Genomic DNA, 18,125 nt, shown 5'->3' with positions numbered 1-18,125 from the left:
TTACACAATACAATGGAAATGAAGAGGTAGAAGAGGGGAATCATTCCCATTCTCATGATTCCTTCTAAAATGGTGAAAAACGGTGAGAATGGAATCAAATTACTTTGTTTCTCTTTTTTTTCTCATGTATTTAATTATTAATTTTAATTATTTATATTATGATATTATAATTAGTTTTTGTTAAAAAAAAATTTCATATTAATTTGTTTATTTTTTATATTTCTCTTATTATGATTTTATGTTGTTACCAAACAATGTAATTATTCTCTTTCCAAATACTCATTATTTTTCCTACTATTTTCATTCTTTATTACATTTTCATTCTCAATGATTCCCTTCTACCAAACGCCCCATAAGGTTTTTATATAGATAGTCAAACAGTCAGCCTCCACGTGTACAAGTTAACGCGGGTGGTGATCGGCAACCTATACATTATAGGTATATAGATTTATATGATTACTAGGATTTTTTTACTCGCACGATGTGCGGCTGCTTTAAAAAGGTGCTCAATAAAGTGAGATTTGAGTTAAACTTGCTTAAGAAAACATTTAATGAAAAGCTTAATAATATGTGAACAAATGAGTTAATGGAATGTATCAATAATGATTGTAAAGAAAAACATATGGACGAACAATGTATTTAGTTTCACTTAATTAAATTAGCAATAACGTATGCATTATCCAATCATTAAACTAATTGTTATATACACTTGTTTTGAACTAACTCTTCGTCTAGCATCATAATATTTTTCTCATCATCATAATGAAAAATTGTATTGTTAAAAAACAAAAGAAAAAAGAGATTATATTAACCATTATCATAAAATTCAAAAAAAAAATTAAAAGAATTAAACCAAAAATTGTACATAATTTTCATAGTGATATGAACGAAAGAATTAACATAACTCTTTCAGAAAGTTATGATATTATACAAAGCTCTTAACTCATAAAAGATGAATATAATTTAGTGGTGATAAAAAAGCTTATAAACTTTAAATATTGCCACTAATAATTAATGCGATAAGAGTTCCAACTGACCAACGGCCTGAGCAAACTTTCATATAATCACCATAAAAAAAAAAACGAAAAGAACCTCATATAAATGTTGAATAAAAAAGACAATGAAATATCATTAGGTATAAACGTGATTTTTTAAACTAAAGGTAATATATCATTTTTATCTAATGAAAAGATCTAAAATTCTTATAATATATTTATTTATTTATTTATTTTAACATATATGCATTCATTTTTCTTTTCTAAATATATATTTTATTTAAAGTAAAATATGGAGTTGAAGTTAACACATAGAATAAAATCTTATATGGCAATTTTTTAAATTAATTTTAGATTGCAAGAGGGCTTTAAAATATTTAGTTAACTATAGTTTTATAAAAGTTATAGATATTTATAAGATAATAATGTAATCACCTATAACAAAATGATTATGTAATATGGCATGGTGACATTTACCACAGGTATGTCATTATCACTTTTAAAGATGTGAACGATATTAAAACGAATTTCGAATGGTTTCGAGAGGGGACGCGTGGAGGAAAACAGAATTCACGGCCCTACAAAAATGCATCTCGTTCATTCAACAACCTGCATCGGATCATATTTTAATGTTTGCACCAAATTCATATGTTAACTTTTTACACAATTACGCTAGTATTGATGTTCTTTTTAACTCCACTCAATTCCCTTCTCCACAGATTATACGCCAATAGACCATAATCTGATCCTTCATATAAGAAATAGTTTCTATTGAAATTAAAATTACTAATAATCTTCAAATAACTAAGTTTAGTGGTTGACATTGTTAATAAGATTTAGCTTTGATTGAGTTTGTTTCTTGCTGTTCTTGTAACAAGATAGGACTGTGTCTCTCTTTTTACCCATCTCATTAGTTCAACATGCGACATTGTTACAAGAAGCAAAGTTCACCCACATGAGATTTTAGTCCAGTCTCGCCAAATATACTGTCACTACTCCTTAAGCAATGCTCATTTTTTGCACCAAAAATAATTTTTTCCACAATACGAAATAAAAAAATAACTTGAGCTCAGAAGTATGCACATCATTTCATAGACATTTATTATATCTCATAAGTCCAGACATAAATAATTGGCATATTCATCATAGCATCACCATAATATAATCACTGTCACTAAACCCTGGCCAAAATAAACCAAATCAATGAAAATAAAAACAGAATCTCAGAGATGAATCCATATAATGGAAATTAGGCAGACAATCAACATGGCATCATTTCAGACCGCCCGTCTGCTAATATCTCATCATTGATAATCCTTTTTCCAAAAAAAACAAAAACATTTCATTAAATTAAAGTAAAATTTTCATAAACAAGAAAAGCATCAGAAAATAATAGAGAGTTATTTTCTACATCGAAGTATTCATTCAGTGTGTAGTATAAGATTATATTAATTACATCATTTGCTTTCCAATATCATCATAACATTAATTTAAAAACAAAATAAAAAATAATTAAAATAAGTTGGCATCAGATAATAAGCGGAGTTGTTAGTCACCACGGTTAAATCAGTGTGTTAAGCATAAAACTGATTTTACATCATTTGCCGATTTACTTATTACAAAAATAAAAATAATGAAAAAAAAAGAGACTGGATATATAGGAAGGACCATTTGACACGAAAGCAATTTATATGAATGCGATGCGTTGGTAAGCCTTACTATGTATTAGCTATATGCATCAGTTATATCTCCTTTTTATATGTATAATGATTATAAGGAGAGGGTAAAACAGATGCATTCAATAATAAGATCTAAGGTATGTTAAAACATATGTTACCGTACGTTGGAAAGAACAAAAAATAGCTTCAAACAAACAAATAAATACGAGTACTAGCTTGTTTTGGTGTTTGTTAAAAAAGATCATCGAAAACATTGGATAAAAAGGGTGGTGGGAGGCAGATGGGATTAAATAGGGTATGAAATAAAGTCATAGCTGCTAGGGTTTGTGTGTGTAGATGGGCTTCATTTAATCTGGGAATCTTTATTGGGCCTCCTTATATATTACGAAAGCCCATCAAAACCTGCTCCTGTTTTCTACTTTTTTCCCCCTTTCTTTCTTTCCTCTTTCTCTTGGAGAAAATCACTCATTTAGAGTTAATTTTTCAATCGTTTTACCATTTTAGTCACTCACTTTTTTCTTTTTTCTTTTACCTAAATAATATTTAACTATTCATCTTCTTTTAAAGAAAATTTCTCTATCATTTTAGTTACTTTAGTCTTCCACGGTTTTTTTTTTCTTTTTTTCTACAATGGAATGCAACCTTCAGATATGTTGGTTACACTAATCATCACATTGTGAAAAATGTGATATTACGTATTCTTGTACACAAAGATGCAACTAGGTAACTTACAACCAGTCTATCCGAGCTTCCACGTGACTTCTCATATCATTTGAAACGATTATTTTTGCAACGTTATCAAAACGTAAGACGACATGTTAATGTCCATTATTGAATCTATCCAGTTATCTTCCTGCCTTTTCCATGTTAACCTAATTTTTTATTAAATCAATAAAAATATCCTCAATGGCTGACTCTCCATCAAACTCAATTGGTAACTAGAATAACCAAAAACCTTTTAAATATTAACTTTTAATTAATTAATGAATGTAAATGGGTATTACTGTGATTTTTTGTATACATCTTGTTTGTTTTGTTTTAACTTTTTGGTAATATTGAATAGCTAAAATTAAGATTATAGATATAAGCATCAATCTTATGTCAAAGTAGGTAGACAATGTGTTATAATGGATAAATATGAGCCATTATTTTAGCAAAAAAAAAGAGATGGGTGATTAGATTGGTGGAAAAAAATATGTGAAGAGTGGCATCTTCTTTTAATAAAAGGAAAAGGTAAGTGGCTAAAATATATATATATATATATACTAGGTCTTTTACCCGCACGATGTGCAGTTATTTAAAAATGTTGTTTTAGTTATATGAATATTTATAATAACTTTTAACAACTATACATTATTTAGGCATGTACATATAAATCTATATTATCATTAAATGAAAATTTTTACATTTATTGAAATAGATAAATTCAAAATATAACTCTTATTATTTATGAAAATCTTTGCATTTATATAAAAACATACGTTATCAAATATTCATATTAACTATCACATATTATACTTTATGCAATACTAATGAACATAAAATGAAGTTAAAATGTAAATATAATGTAAAATCATAACGATCTTTTATTTTTTGCAAAGTGATATGTGACTTATTAGAATTTCATCACACTCTTTCAAAGAAAATAGTTTCATAAAACTTACTTCATCAAATAATAAAATTCATAAAAGTTGAAAAGCTTTAATTAGATATAGTTAGAAACTAAATTCAAATTATAATTAGATTACAAAGAATAAACCTATGATTCAAATTACGTTGAATTCACCTAGTAATTGATAATAGTTATTATAAAACGTAAAATCACCACCACGAAAAGGATAAAAAACTATATTACAATGTGATATATAATATTGGTTATATTAGATAGTAAAATTAAGATATAAATAATTTGAAAACCAAATATTTTCCAATTTTAAAAATAGATTTTAAATTCATACGGTTTCTATTATTATATAGAATGTGATTTTTTACTTTTATTTTTGTAAGATTTTGTTTATATATAGATTTTATTTTTATTTAATTTAATAGTTTTAGATAATATAATTTTGTAGATTTATATATTGTAAAACATATAGAGATGCCACATAGGATAAAAACCTATGTGGCAATTTTTAAAAATAGCTTTAAATTGTAGAAGGCTTTAAAATGCTATGATAACTATTGTTTTAATATATATATATAGGGAAAATAGAATATAAGGCTGTCCGGCACCTAAGCTTAAGTATGGAACCCCTCACATACTAATATTTTATTATTTCTTGTTTAATGAATAAATGCATGGGGCCCCATGATTTTTATGGATTAAAAAAACAATATGTGTGTGTTTTACACCTAAGCTTAGATACCCGACAGCCTTATATCCCCATCCCTCATATATATATATATATAACACTCTGGTGAGAACACCTTTAAAATAAGAACGGTAAGAACACTTAAAAACATCATTTTGATGCATTAAAAGTCCATAAAACTAACATAGTGCTTAACTAATTATCATTATTTAAGTGTTTAACAACACATTGATCCGTCAAAATTGAAAAAATCACGTTTTTTTTTGTGCATCCATCTTGGATGCATGTTCATCAATATGATGCATCCAACAAAAAACGAGATTTTTTCGATTATGACGGATCAATGTGTTGTTAAACACTTAAATAATGATAATTAGTTATGCACTATGTCAGTTTTATGGACTTTTATTGCATCAAAATGTAGTTTTTAAGTGTTCTTATTTGTTCTCATTTTAACTTTGTTCTCATTTGATTGTCACTGTGTGTGTGTGTGTGTGTGTGTGTATGTGGATCATTTGCTCGCAACATGGGATATAGCTTACGTTGTCTTAACCGCGTACGCACTAGAGAGCCCCCTCAACCTCAATACCTAGTATAAGGAGGAACCCCCAACTAAACCGCCCGAAGGCACCACATTTAATTGGGGTAAAACCTTGCCCCCTCTGCAGGACTCAAACCGAATGACTTTTTGTGAAATTCCTTTTAAATGTATTTCTCATGTCTTGAACTCAAGACCTCCCAGCTTGTAAAGTTGGTGCAACTTACTTTCTTCTTCTTCTTTCTTCCTTTCATCCCCGACCACCACCACCGCCACCATGATCATCTCCAACCACCACCATGATCATCCAGCGACGGCGACCATCTCCGGAGGATCATGGTGGTGGTTGACGGCGACAGTTTCGTTGGAGAAGAAAGAAGTAAATTAACTTACACATGTACTTTTTGTATTTTTTTAATGCATATACTATAAATAAACCACCCCTATATATATATAATATATATATATAGAGAGAGAGAGTGTGTGAAATGTTGTATCTTATTTTAATAAAAATAGAAGGTAGGTGAATCCCTACACAACAACTTTTTATTATATATAACAATATATGCATTATATGATTGTATTGTACAATTGAATAATGCATATAGTGTTGTATAGGAATTTCCTATAAGTAAAAGGTTGCGTATCATTTTAAGAAAATAAAAACTAGATGATTAAAATAACCAAAAAAAAAAAATTGAAATTTTGAATATTAAACAGTATTTTTTTTTTCCTTTTTTTTTCCTTCATAAAAGGGTGATTGGGTGAGAGTGTGAAGCAATAACTTTATTATGTCCTTGCATATATACATTTTTTATGATATTGCATTTTAGACGGTAACTTCATGTCACAATACAAGGTAAGCGCAAATGCTTTTAATTGTAATCTGGCTATCACATAGAAACTTTACAGATAAAAAAAATATGGTGATAAATCTAGATTAATTTTTATCCATTTACAACAACTATATGTATAATGCATAATGTATAACTCTCTAAAGTATTGTTGTAGATAGATGATTAATGTTGTAGATATATATTACTATCCCCACAAAAAACCTAACCAAAATTTAAAACTGTTTCTGCAGGTAAAATCTCAAACCTTCATGTATAAATTGGCCCCACAAACCAATAAACCAATGGGTTGGTGGATCATTGGTAAGGTTTTAAACCTTGAGAAAATCTACCATAGTTCGAATTTCACTTCATACATTTGTAGGAGTGAAAGGGGGGGGGGGGTGAGAGTCCTAATCCCAGGCATGCATACTGTCCAATTAAATGTCACTGTAATGTCTCAAATGCTAACTACTAATTACTAAATAAAATATAAAATAAACTGGTCTCACCGTCCCCGACTCCCCGTGCTATGTTTACTTGTTTCACTATATTTGTTGTGTTCTATCTCAATGAAATTAAGTTTGGCTTGGTAAATTTAATATGTTCAATGCTTCTAATTCTATGCAAATACCAACCAAAGGTCCAAAACTCATATTTAGTTGGATCGATGTTACAAATGTTTTGAGCTCCATATACTGTCCAATTAAATATCATTGTAATGTCTCAAATGCTAACTACTAATTACTAAATAAAATATATAAACTGGCCTCACCGTTCCCGACTCCCCGTGCTATGTTTACTTGTTTCACTATATTTGTTGTGTTCTATCTCAATGAAATTAAGTTTGGCTTGGTAAATATAATATGTTCAATGCTTCTAATTCTATGCAAATACCAACCAAAGGTCCAAAACTCATATTTAGTTGGATCGATGTTACAATTGGATTTTTAAATTTATATGTACACAGACATTTGAATAAGAAAAAGAAAATATTATAATTACCATGTAACGGACTATAATAGGAAATAAGCATGGTACCTGTAAAATATAATTGCGGTGGCAGAGACAGTGGTCTGTGTTGAAATTGCGTGAACTTTCGTAGACCCGAATAACCATATGTTTTCGGATCTTTGAGCCCGTAGGGTCATACACAATAGAACATTTATACTATTTAACCATAAAGCTACGAAATGATATTTGATCATTTACGAATTTAATTAAATAGTTTTTAATCATATTATGTTTATAAATTAACGTGAGTTAATTAAGGATAGATGGATAAACCGACAAGCCGTTATTTATAGTAGTCGATTAAAGTTAATTTTAATCGATTGATAATTAACTTATCAATTAAAAGTAGTTTAATTAATTAAATGAGTTAACGAGTTAGATAATTAATAGTTAAAAGTCCATAATTAATTAATAGTTAATTAATTAGATAAGGAAAGCTCAGTCCGACCCACCTAGCCCCTTAAGGCGGTTCTAGGACCTTCCTAGAACATGGTGGACAAATTTAGGGAAGGGACTTTTAGGGTTTTTGGTTTCTTAATTTGATTAGAAGATATTCTAATAAATACCTAAGAAATCCCTAATTAATTCATTCATTCTCAAATCCCTATACACACACTTAAAGATGAAATTCTCTTATCCTTTATGTGTGAGTCAAAATTCCATTAACCAAAGAAACCAAAACCCTAAATTGTTTTAGGTTAATTATTTAGGGCTTTAGTTAAACCTTAAGTTAGTTTGAACAAAATGTTTCTTACCTTTGGTGTTTGGTTAGTGTCGAATTGAAGAACCCTAAGAAGGGACTTCGAATTCGACTCTCTTACTTTAAGAGAGGTCGAATTCGACCTTAGGGTACTAGCTAAGGTTTCGTTCGGTTGCGGTCGTAAGCTTAAAGGTGTTTAGCAGATCCTTGGTTGAGCCATTATTCGTGTATGCACTTACGGAGGGTTTCTACACTTGGAATCTCGTTTCCGAAACATTCCACATCATGGGGGATTTCGTCTACCGCAACGTGGTTAGTTTTCTTATTTATTTAAAGTTACTTATATTGCATTGCATGGTGATTCTGAGACGGGATATTAGAACTATTAAATGTTTCCTAAAATGATACCACACGTTTTTAATTGTTGCTAATAGTTCTTTAACACGCTTCCGCTGCGCCGCATGTTTGAATTTGAATTTTGCAAACCAATTTTAAATATGTCACTCAAACCGGGTCGTTTAACCGACCCATTTAACATTAAACGGTTAATAAAATCCCAACAGTCAGTCTGGTTGTAGCGACGACTAGTGGTGATGGTAAGTGGCGGTGACTGTTGGTGGTGGTGGTGGCGTCGACAAGTAATGGAGGTTATTGATGTAAATGTAATTGATGTAAATGTGTTAGTGGAAAATTCTTGAAAAATAAGATACTCATGGTGTAACTTTATTAATAAGAATACCTTAATACAACCATATGTCCCAAAAGTGTGATTTTCAACAAGGATGTGTAATCTTTAGAAGTATAAGGTTTTTATTAGTTAAAACAAACAACTTTCCGTTTATTCTTTATATGTTCAGTTTGTTTACAGCCTTAAATGTTGGTTAACGTTTGAGTGTTTTATACTTTCATAGTTTGTCATTTTCAAGCATTTTTGCTTTTTATTTTAGCGTTTTCATTGATCGTGATCTATAGTATCTTGCTAGGCGATCATTTGGTTTATTAATTTTTACTGTCAATCTAAAAAAATTAATAGTTGAGATTTATTCCTTGAATAGAGAAAAAAAAAAGTGAATGTCAATGTTGTTTGAGATGTTGCCATCATGATTAATAGTTAGTTGGACCTAGTTATGAACTAGAAATATAATAAAATTGGATACATAAGAAAACTCGAAGTGAAGCGTTCCCTCGCTCCCTTTTCATCATGAACGTCGAAGAACGCTCATTGGACGCCAAATACATCGTCATTAAGGGTGTTCACGTCAACAATAAAATACCATCCCAATCCTAAATCAAACATGTTTCTGGACCCTTTTTTATAAAGAAATTTATATTTATCATTTAAACATAAACTAACAAATAATAGGCAATGCTTAAAAAAATTTAGACCAAATAATATGAAAAACTCAAAATGATCAAATTAAAAATCTAACAAGTTAGAATAACTTAATATGTTATAATAAACATATCCTAAGAGTTACGGACCTTGAAAACGTCGGATTTGTCTAAGAACAAAGGACTGCTGACACTGAGCACGGTCGGTTGTGCTCCCAGACAAACTAACACTGTGTTAAAAAAAACCTACGGACGCTCACACGGTCAGTCGTGCCTACGACCGTGCTTTTACTGCAAACTAAAAAACAGAAGGTTTTCAGGGGATCCAATTCGATGAATTTGAAATTTTGAAAAAAAATACGAGCAGCTATTCAAGGCTTCAGCCAAGTATTAACCCGTTTGAGCCTTAACCATCCTTCGGTTCAAGTGATGTCGGACTCATATCCGACGTTTTTTAATATACAAGAATGGGAGTACTTAGGTCGAAGTTCCATCTATTGACTAAATATCATCTAAAGGGCAATCGTTATAAGCCGAGTGCTAAAACGTCAAAATAGGATATCCGATTTTGCAAATCCACATAGTCAAGGAACCATCCACACATCCGGACTTCCGGAAGCTACTAGATTAGCGTGAATCCGCATAAAAATAGGTGCTTTAAAATATGTTTTAATTGTTTTTATTAAGTTTTATTTAGTTTAAATTATTGTTAGTTAGTTTTATTTATCTTTAGTAGTTAAGTAATGGAATTATGTCATGGAACTAGTTTATATTAGTTATATAATGTAGTTATGTTTATTTAATTTTTAAATATTTATATAAAATTATTTATTTATCTAGGTTAAAAGAAAGGAAGAAATAAAATAAAATAAAAATGAGGTTTCTTCACTTCAAACAAAAGTGAGGAAAGCCCCTAAGATGGCTAGACGTCACATGTCGAGAGATACCTCATGAAGGGGCTTTTAAAGGAGGTTGCACTACTTATAAGGGTAATTTGCTTTAATAAAATAAAATAAAATAAAAATGAGGCTTCCTCGCTTATTTATTTACTTGATAAATGATTATAAGGGTACCCGTATGATGCGACGTTGTAATGGTGGTGACTGGCCGTACTGGCGTGCGACTGTGTAATGACGACGGTGGCAACGGTGGCGGTGAGGGCAAGCGACAGTGATGATGGACGGTGGTGGTGTTGATGCGTGTTTATATGTGAGAAAGAGAGACATAACTGTGTTATTTTTTTTTGTAAAGTGACATAATTGTGTTTTTGATGTGTGTTTAATACGTTATGGGTGATTAAAGGTAGTTTGAGAATATTTCAAAAAGTGCTTAATTTACATAAAGTGGGAAGTTAGTTTGTTTTATATAAAAAAGATAACGATTTAAGAAATTTTGATATGTGACATGAGAGTATGGTGCACCTAATGAAGTTCATAGCATTGGAGATTCTTAAAAAGTTGTTAAACAATATTCCCGTTGTTCTTTAGTTACAATAGATCGGTGCCAATGGTCTCGTCAGTCTATTTGGCATGGGCCATTCGATTTAGTAGTGAATGGTTTAACTAATCAAAAAACAAGCATCCATGTATTAACATATTTGCTAAGTCATGTCTTAGTGTTTACAACCTTAATTGAGCTAAACTTTCGTTTACAAATACAGAAGTGTATTGAATACGTCTTATATTATCTGAATGATTTGAGTTTTTTATGACACATATGGACGTTGAACTGATAGTAAGCACAACTTGTCGAATGTAATGCAATTAATACGGTGATGTGTTGATGTGTTGGTCATACCAAGTGGTCCAAGCATGCTACGCATTATTTGCTAAACGTAAAGTCAAGGTCGTCTCAATTTACAACCTTGAGTCATTGATAAGTACAAGTATAATAATTGTGCGTTGCGGCGAAATCTTGTTTTAAAGGGACAATTTGTTATAAGGGTAGATGTGGTAATTTAATATTGTAGTGTGTGGAGGGACATTTTGGGAACTATAAATATGTTGAAATGAGCATTTTGGAAGAAAAAAAAAATGTTTAATTTCTTAAAACATATCATAAATAAAAACTTAAAATATTTTATAAAGTGTAAAGAAGATATTAACATTGCCACCATTCTAGGTATGATCATTGTCATGTTGGCCTACCAATGGTCCAAATACGCTAACCATTTATTTATTAAATGAAAAGTCAAGGTCGTCTCGTTATACAACTTTAAAAGAACCATAAAATAGGTCACTCATTGAGTCATCAATAACTAAATAAAAATTTATCTACATTGAAACCATTCTAGTTGCATAAGAATCACTATTCAATGTATGGTATTGTTAGCAGAATTATGTTAGTTTACAATTATTGATGTAATTTCGATGTGAATATGTGATAAAACTAATGAAAGAATAAAAAGTTATTGTTAAAAGTATATTTACTATAAGATAAAATCAAATACAGGGAAAAAAATATAACAATTTTCATGCCATTGATATAATATTTCTATTTCTATTCCAAAATCAAACTAATCGATTACCGGATTAGACTATTTTAAATGGGGTTGTTTTTGGGTACTTTTAGGTGTCTTTAATTGTCCATGGATATCCTTTTTCATTAAAGCTTATCAAAAATTAATTTTTTTTTATACATGTTCTTATCTAAGGGCTTTACCTTAGATCATCTCCAATACTATTTTTTTTTGTATATAAATGTAAGGAAATGTAAGGATATTTGTATAATTAAAAGTAAAAGTAAAGTATTTATACGATGTAACAACTCAAAGACGTCTAAATTCACCATAAAAGATAGCATTAGATATATACACTTTATGTTAAAAGTCTCCAGTCAACTAAGTCATTGGCCAAAAAATTAGAGTTTAAGTACAACTTTTGTGGGGAAAAACTTTATATGAACCAAAAGTGTTATCAATAAGTGTGGGACCAAGTGACCAACGTGTTTAACTGTAATGTACGTGTAGGTTAGGCTATCTTCAATATTAAAAATGATTTTAGGTATTTTTGAGCTGCCACATTATATCCTTAAAAATTCTTATACATCTTTATAAATCCTTCAAATCCCATATTTATATCTCCAACCAAACAAACATCCTTGCATATCTTTTTACCTCCAACTAAAAACAAAAATATATTAGGTAAAGGTACCTATACTCTTAGGTAAGGGCATCCTTTATAAAATATTTAGTTTTGGACAAACTTTAACAACGAAGGATATCTAATGGCACTTACGGGCACGGAAAGGCACACTCATTGGAAATAGCTTTAGATTCTATTGTATCAAATATCTTCCATATATATTTTCTTTGAGAATTGATAATGACAATATGTATAAATATTGTTTAAAAAAAGTAATTGATGTAAAGAATTAATGATGATATTTTAAAAGAGAAAGGATTGATAATGTCATTTAATTAGGGATAGTACATATGAAAATTTTTAAAGAGCTCTAAGTGAAAAAATTGTACATAGTTAGTATAGATAAAAAAATATCAATTGATTTGAAGGTAAAAACACAACATCAATGTCAAACTGGTGATCAATAACCAAAGATTCCACAAATAGTATTGGAATATGACAAAAATTAAGAGCCTCTTTTGACACAATTGGTATAACTTTAATCTCAGGTAATCATTTATACTATCTAATAAAAAAAATCAATTTTTTAAAAAAATTTTCTGTCTTTGAAAAACCAAAAATACTTTTCTCCTTTAAATACAAATTTAAACATCTCTATCTAATATGCCTATAATATCCTTAATGAAATATTTTACAATATAGATCCACCAACACTTAAAATAACTACAATATCACCTTTAACATTAATTACTTTTACATTCACCAGCATCATTTCCCACATCACCGTCCCCACTGTCGTCCCCACCACCGTCACCACCACCACCTCCACCATCACTACCTCCACCATTGTCGTATTGTTTGGACATAAATCTAGTTAGTATATATGGGAGGCCGACATTTTTGTCGGGATAAGTGTGAATAAAATATTCTTTTCAAAGATTCCAAATCAATGTCTAACTAATGATCAATAACCAAAAAGAAAATATTTTTCTACATAGCGCTTTAAAGAGGAGTGCATTGGATATTCATGGATCATGCGGGAAATTAAAAAAATTCGAATGCTAGTTAGATCTCTTTGAATTTGTGACTTCATAGAACGGTGTTCGGTTTAGCTCATGGGAGGTTGTGCTTCTTCGGTTTCATTGGAATCTCTTTTTTTTTTAATTCAAGTAGTTGTCGTTAATTTACGTATTTGTTTTTTTTTATAGTTATGCTAGAGGTCTCTTCTTATTCTGTGTCTCAAATCGGATTGTATGTTTCTTGTATTGGCTAGCTTTTTACTATTTTATATTTTATATAAAATTCTTTTGCCGTTAAAAATAATATAATCAAAAATTTCTAAAATCTCATAAATATAGACTATATCAAAAATAAAATGGAGGATCAAAAATTTCCATATCTCCAAAACAACTACATACTTTAAGAAATATATATCAAAAGATATATAAGTATCCTAGATTATTATCCCGTGTAATACGCGGGTGATCATATGGGGTGCTGGTCGAAAGACTGACTCGTACCCTTCACTTGCAGGCAACTTTTCGACCTCTATATGACCAAATGAGTAAAAACTTAGTTCTTATGAAATGCAGGAAATTCAAAGACCTTTCCAGGGATATAAAGTTTGGCTCTTGAAGTTTTCGAATGAATGATTTATGACGTTTACAAGACAGGTCTGCAGAATTCGTCCGAAACCTGACCACTTCTGGAAATCGACATTTTTAGCATATCTCTGGGCAAAATCACAGGAAACTTTGTTCATAACGAATTTAGGGGACACATAGACATTTTCAAAAATATAAGATTCATCTCTTATCTCATTCAGATAAAAAAGATATGATTTTTTCAATGTAACAACAGAATCAGGCCTTGAAATCTTTATCGTTTTGAAAGCAATTCCGATCATCAAACATACATGGCTAATCCCCACGACCTCTACAGTTCATATTTACCAAAATATAAATCATTTGACACTATGAAATCATATATTGATTCATGGATTCAATAAGCACATCCGACGATTGATTTGACACCCGTTTTGACCTAAATCGACTCACAAACATAATCGAATCCAACTCAAGCCTCAAGACCAGGTGTGAACCCTATGTTGCTTCTATTGAAACATCAAAATTACATTAACAATGATTTCATACCTGTAGTAAATCTCACTATACCAAATGATTGCTATAATAATCGCCGGATGACCCGAAATCGTCAAATCTAACATCAAAAACGTTTCTTATCAATCAATAGTCAATAAGTCCAGGTATGGACGAAAAACTTAGATTCCAATGACTAATATTCAGTAAGGATTTCACTCATTACCTTTCCAGATGATTATAGAATCGATTTCAAGCCCTAGATCACTCTGAATCGACCCGAAATCAATGAAAAGCAAGCCATGGAGGTTATGGATGCTCACACCAAGAAAAACACACATACTTCTGCAGATAATGAAGGATTAGGGCTGCCTAAACCCTATCAAAACCGTCCCCCCTTGCACAATGACTAAAGTGCCCTTGACTTAAATTTAACAACCGTTAAGGCTCAAACTAACAAACCGCTATCTCAAACGACCGATGGAGCACCTTAATTACTATTCGAAAACTATGATAACATCTTATGACCATTAGTAACTAGTTCAAGTATTGTATTTATCATTCAAACATCAATAGTTCATTACTTAAGCATTTAAGCAACTAGCGGTGTCAAAGTCAACTAACGGTCAAGTCAATAAGTCAATCTTGAAAAGTTTGGGATGTTACAATTAAAATACAGTTGTTTTAATAATTTATCGACCAATCATAAATCTCGATTTCTTCAAGTCGATTTTTAATTTCAGTTTTGACTTTACTTTATATATTTTTTTTGTTTTCCATCACCAAATTAAACTTTTTAACCAACATTTTTAGTATAATAAATCAAAAATAATAACTAGCATATATCCAATAAAATAATAAATAATATATATTATAATAGTACATTCTATGTTATATATACAAATTAATCAATTAATAAAATTGCAAATGGGTTAGTGATCCATTGGTAAGGTCTTTGGCAGGGTTTTATTTTCATTTTAAGTGTCATACTTTGACTTTTTTCAAGTCTTTCTCTTTTAACTTTGACCGTATGTATTTTTGTTAAAAGCCTTACACGCATGTAAAGGTGGTTGGTTAATTAGAAGACAAGTCACTATCATGTGACTTTATTCTTGTACTTTAATCAATGCATTTAAGAAATTAAAGTAATTTCCTTAAATGCATGTAACCATATTTGTACGGCAAAAAGAATATTATATTTATTCTTTTTGCCTATTAATACCAAGTCACTTCCCTCGTCCAAATTACACACACTTTTGCAATTTGGTGCTTTTGCTCAAATACTCTCGATCTAAACAGTTATACTTCACAACTTTAAGTATTTCGATTAAGGAGTTTATTTAGCAAAATTAGATCACTTGTAATTCATAGGTTGTTTAGATACTTACTTTGTAATAGCTTGTTCCGCAACAACCTTGTATTTTATTTGACATCAATAAATAAAATACACTTGAAAAATTACATTATGTCTCACCATTTACTTTACTTGCTTATTTTTATATTGCTTAAGTACGTATTACTTTATATATATTCTTGCATTTATATTTATTGTAATACTAGTCCAATCTAGTGCTTACTTGACGTTTCATACTAGTCATATCTAGTGATTACTTGACTTGTTGTATTCTACACTTGTGGGTTAAACCATCGAGTGAGGGACTTCACAGTGTTCAAATTCGAAGAGATGAGAGAGAAATTATGATTTTCACGTTTTTGGCAACTTTTCCAACCATTGCGAATAGGTGGTGGCACTGTTGTGCTTTAGGTGGTGCGAAAATGGCTGGTGGGTGGTGGCCGGCGGTGGATGTGGCTGGAGTTAAGTGAATAATATTATTTTTGAGTTACAAATGGACATTTGCTCATTGGAAAATTTTTTGTTGCCGGAGACGTGTCGAAAATTAGCCGGGGAGGATGAGTGGAATAAAAGTCGTTGGTTGGATTTAGATAAGATGAAGATGATGATAATAGATAAAGTAAATTGCAATTTTTGTTTTTGAACATGTCACATTTTTCACTTTTAGTCCCTTCAGTATAAAGAGGAAAAAACATTAATGTTCTTACGTGTTTAGCACGTGCGTGTACGTTAACGGCCAAACCTACGCTGTTTAGGGGAAGGACCACAATTGCAAATTTTTGTCAACTTTAAGGTAAATATTGATATTTTTTCATTTACGAAATTGAAAGTGAAAAATGTATCAACTTCAAAGATGAAAAAAGTAATTTACTCTTCTAAATAACCATGGTCTAAAAAAGAAGCCTTGTGTATGCCTAGCCCAAAATACTAAAATTTTGGGGCCTTAATATTGGGGGCTTTAGGCAAGGTTGTGAAACTCGACCGATACAGCTGATTTCCTTGAGTCGGGTCGTGTATCGGCCGATTGGCGATACGAGTTTGCCATACTCGGTCTGAAAATCGGCCAAGGTTGTAGACTCGAGTCAACTTGATCAAGACACGGTCGTATCGGTCAAGACTTGGCTTTATCGGATCGGGTCAACCAAAGTCAAACTTTTTTTTTCTTGTTAAAGCTTTTATAAATTATGTTATTGTTTCTAGACAATTATGTTAAAATTGAAAAATTATGTTATGTTTAAGTTTGAAGTTTTATATATATTCTTTAACTTTTTTCATACATATAATTTTAAAAACCATTATTAAACATAGAAAACTCACTATTCACCGATCCGATTTTTAAAAAATTCTGACTTCCTTCCTCTCCGATCCGATCCTGATTCCCGAGTTCCGCAACCTTGGTTTTAGGTCTGTGCCTAAACCTCAACAGCTAATGAGCCACCTGTGATAAGTAGATATTTAAACTATTTTTTAAAAGTTTTTATAATATAACTTTAATATTTTTATACATATAGTTTTGTATTATAATTTTTTTTAAAGAAAAATAACAATTTCGAGTCTTACGGTATCCTTACCTCGGACTTTGGCTAAGGAAAGTCCAAGATGAGAGTTCCCACATCTCAACTTTGTTTATGAGCATATATGAACATTAAACAAGTAATAAACCACAACTTGGTCCTTGAGCTTTAGTTGAAAGATCATCTCCTTGCATGAGATTTTGTGTTTAAGCCTTGTGGAAGAGCATAGAAATTAATTTCCTTTATAAGGGTTTGACTTGGATATACCCAGGTTCAAGTGTGAGGGGCATAATTTATCCCTATTAATCGTGGTGCCTTCGGGCGGATTATTAGAGCGTTTCCCCCCATCAGGAATTGAAATAGACATTTCTATTTCGAGAGAGCTCTCTAGCGCAGAACTGGTTAAGACAACATATGCTAAACCTTCCGTTGTCGAATCACGACATGAAGTTTCAGCGAAATTCACCTTTAAAAAGAAAAAAAAAAGTAAACCAAAACTTGATAAATGAAAAAAATAAATAAATAAAATAAGCCAATAATACATTGAAAAGTGATAATGGTATCGAGTAGTGCAGGATCTTCTCGGTTTACTACAATACTACATACGTTGAGAGAATGATAAAACACGACGTCATTAATTCATTGATTCATCTATAAATACATAGAAGTTTA

At 30.7% G+C, this 18,125-nt stretch overlaps 2 non-coding genes across 2 annotated transcripts; both read right to left on the bottom strand.

Annotated features, from left to right (window-relative positions):
* Positions 1-2,370: 2,370 nt before the first annotated feature.
* Positions 2,371-2,464, bottom strand: LOC122590351. The gene has a single exon (XR_006322487.1). It is a non-coding gene; the product is annotated as a small nucleolar RNA R16 (small nucleolar RNA).
* Positions 2,465-2,516: 52 nt separating this feature from the next.
* Positions 2,517-2,604, bottom strand: LOC122590349. The gene has a single exon (XR_006322486.1). It is a non-coding gene; the product is annotated as a small nucleolar RNA R16 (small nucleolar RNA).
* Positions 2,605-18,125: the final 15,521 nt, after the last annotated feature.

The sequence above is a fragment of the Erigeron canadensis genome, chromosome 2 (genome assembly GCF_010389155.1).
Source record: "Erigeron canadensis isolate Cc75 chromosome 2, C_canadensis_v1, whole genome shotgun sequence".
In the NCBI taxonomy this organism is placed as follows: domain Eukaryota; kingdom Viridiplantae; phylum Streptophyta; class Magnoliopsida; order Asterales; family Asteraceae; genus Erigeron; species Erigeron canadensis.
This window is presented reverse-complemented; position numbering and strand designations above follow the sequence as displayed.